Genomic DNA, 3,721 nt, shown 5'->3' with positions numbered 1-3,721 from the left:
CTGCTGATTTTATTCTTTTGCTAGTATTTGGTGTGAAGGGAGAAATGGGTCATAAATGACTCACATTGGATCACTGGGCTGCAGGTACTCTGAGTGAGGAAACATGAGTTGGCAGCTTGGTCTTACGAAGTCAAGACTTGGATATCAGATGGGTATAGGTTAAAGCCTAGCATTGCTATTTATGAGCCATGTGACATTAAATAAATCCTTTAACTTTTTGGATACTTTGTTTTTTAATTTTAAAGTATGCTCAATCATTTTTCCTGCAAAAGTTTGTTTTCAGGATTAAATAACATGTAACATATGTAGAGAAGGTGATCAACAAAAATGAGTTCCCTTTCTATGTTCCTGTTGATTTTCAGAGAGAAAAACCAAATATCTGTACTTAAGTGTATGGGTATTTGCAGACTAGGCTTCTCTTATCAACCAAAGTTTGCATTTGTTGATACAATCTTGACATATAAGCAGAGCATGGCTATTAGAGACTAGAAAGGAATGCTAGATACTTAACATTTTGGTAGCACTAAAGAAACTCTTCTTCAAGAACTTCTTTAAAAAACCAACATTTACTGATCACTGACCATGCGACGAGCAGCGGGTGGGCATGTTGACATCTGACATCATGGTTTCCTTTCATTGCACCCGCATTGTCATCTCAGAGATCCAGAGAGATGAAGAGTCAGGCAAAAAGGGAACTGACCTGAAAATTAAGTCTGGGGTCCAAACTGGAGTTGCCTAGGTAATTGTTTGCCCTCGAAGAAATTACTTAGCTCCTTTACACCGTAGTTTCCTCATTTATTAAATGGGACAAGACCAGTCTTTAGGGAAGTTGTGAGGGTGAATTAGGTCATGTCCATGAAACACTTGAGATCTTTGAAAGAAAAGGTTTTACAAACCTATAAATGGAATAATTAAATATCATCACCACCATTATTATTGTTGATGATGGGGAATAGTTCAACACATACACAAACTTCAGATTTAGGAATATTTGTTACAGAGAATATAATCTGAAGACTTTCCTATGGAGTATCTCTTTCCCCACTCTTTTTTGCTGGTTTTAAACATCTCACTCACACAGAAGTACCTTTGCTTGTAGAATTGGCATTTTATTGCCAGCAATAAAATGTGTGTCTACAAGTCCCCTGAGCCATCACCCCTGTCTTTCACAATGGTTAAGTGTCCCTCAGGGAGTGTCTTAGGTTGAACCAGAAAGATTTTCACCTACCTGTAGCTTTTGCTGTAATGTAATACCTTCTTTAATACTATGAACAACTAACATTGATACAGTGCCCAGTGTATTCCAGGTACTGTGCTTTTTATCTGTATTATCTCATTTAAATCTTACAACAGCCTAGAATACACTTCACTGTCTTACTTTTTTTAGTCTCTACTCAAAGGGCGCCTACTTAGGGAGGCTTTTCAGACCACCCAATGTGAAGGAGTGACCTGCTCCCTTACCACCAGCCCTTTTACCTGGCTTAATTTTTCTCCATAGTCAACCATCTATCTGACTTAGTCATCGTCTGATATAATTACATATTTTTTTTTTTTGTATATTCTATCTCTCCCAATAGAATGCAAGGTCTATAAGGGTGGAATTTTGTTTTGTTAACTGTCTATCCTCAACATCTAATACAGTGCCTGGCACATCATGGGCACTCAAAAAAAATATTTGTGAGCAAATTAATAACCCTATGAGTTAGTTAAGATTATATCATTTTACTCATGATGCAATAGAGGCTTCCTGGTCTGTAACCATTGACCTCGTGCCCTGCTACCTTCAGAAGTTATTACAAAGATGATAATTTGTTGGTGTGGCATGTTTCTGTCAGAGAAGTCATGAAGGCAACAGAAATGAGATAAAGATAGGAGATGTGTCTAAAGTGTCAGAAAACTGGGGGAAATAATTGAGTTCCAATAAATTGTCCCTTTCTCCCTTTCTACAACCTTTCAGAGCTAAAAAAGATATATCAGTCAACTGTCTCTTCAGGTGTGGCTAAGAAGACCTGTAATTTAAGGGGCCCCTCATCTCTCTTCTCTCTTGTCTACTTTCTTTAATCTCTCTATCAGTTTGCTGGGGCCGCAAGTTCCTATAAAGAGAAAAAAGGGAAATAACATTTACTAAGATTTAATATGCATCACCACTGCATTGGACTTGCTGCCTTCTTTATCTCTACTGCAAACTGATTTGCAAGTAGTGGGTATTTTAAAATCACATTTTATAGGTGAGAAAACTGAGACTCAATAAATACCTATTCCAAGGGGTCTCAGCCTGACTGCAAAGCTCATGCTCTTTGTCTATATAGATTAGTGAAGACAGAGACTGGAGTAAACCCACTGGGATTTTCCTACTAGGATCTCATTTGGTCTACTAGGTAGGAAATTGATGACAAATGCCAGTTCTAGAGTACAGTAAATCCTCAAAATGCAGGGATTGCAACCACAGAGCAAAATGACAAGACTGGTATCTCTGTACTTGGTTTAGATATGTCTTCGTTGTCCTCCACGCTTGGTCCTCAGATGTTCTTCTACGTGGGAAAGACCAGGGTCCAGGGCTGGGCATTCTCCACCTTTAAGCCTTTACTGTCTCCAGGTAGGATGTCTGTGCCTAGGGAAGAAGATCCTGGTTAAAAGAGGTTAACCCAGGAGTAAGGTAGAGTCAAGATGTGAGAAAATGTATCTGATTCTGAAAGACAAAAGGGAAGGAGTATTGAGGGAATGCAGCCCTAAGGAAGGGCAGGTGGTTAGCCTCCAGGGATGGGACTGGAATTAAACCTGACACTTTCCTCCCACTCTCTAAATTCACCCCCATCTCCTCTCCTAATCTCTGCCCCTCAATTCCCTTGACCACTATCTTACACACTTTCTGTATCTACCACCACCCACTTCCCACCCTCCCCGCCCTGAATCCTGCTTTCTAAAAGTACTCTCTCAGACAGAAACAGGCTCTGGGGGAAGTACAAATGTCTAATAAACATAAGAAAAGCTGCCAACCTCTCTGGAAACCTGGGAAATGGAAATTTAAAACAAAGCTAACAAACCTTGGAAGGGATTTAAAACAGGGGAGGGATGTGGTCAGAACATTTTCTAAACATGCACCTTTGTTTGATTGAAGATTTTAATGCAGTGTATAATTTTTTGGATACACCCCCAAAAAACAAACGGTTTAAAACCTGAAAGGTTTTTAAAAAATATACCAACAAATATACTGGTGTTTTGGTACTTAAAAATAACATGGTATCTTTATATATGAAAAACAAGTTTTGCAATTACTAGCTATCTTTTTCCATATTTGAAGGACTTCTTTTACCTTGTGACCTTATAGGAAAAAAAAAAAAAAAAGATTATCAGTGATGAAAAAGCAAAGGGCAAGGCACATTATAACATGAACAATTTACAGTTTGGTAGGAATTGTTGAAATGTATTTAGAAATGTATACATTTCATTTAATGTGAAGACATATCTTTAGAGTAGTACTGGGGTTAACTGCATAACTCAAATCTTTTGAAAAGTTCTAAAAGCTGAAAGTTGGTGGTAGTTTTCTTGTTTTTTTGTTTTGTTTTATTTTGATTTACAACTTATTCCTGGCAAGACTTAACTTGACCTGAATTCATTTAGTGGCAAAACTTGAACTGAGCTCACATGTTATGTGGCTATTTATAGTCTTAGTAGGAATATTCATATGTTTCACTACAGAAGTAATATTTGATTATGATTG

This window comes from Pteropus medius, unplaced genomic scaffold, assembly GCF_902729225.1.
Source record: "Pteropus medius unplaced genomic scaffold, Ma_sr-lr_union100, whole genome shotgun sequence".
Lineage (NCBI taxonomy): Eukaryota > Metazoa > Chordata > Mammalia > Chiroptera > Pteropodidae > Pteropus > Pteropus medius.
Note: the sequence above shows the minus strand (reverse complement) of the source record.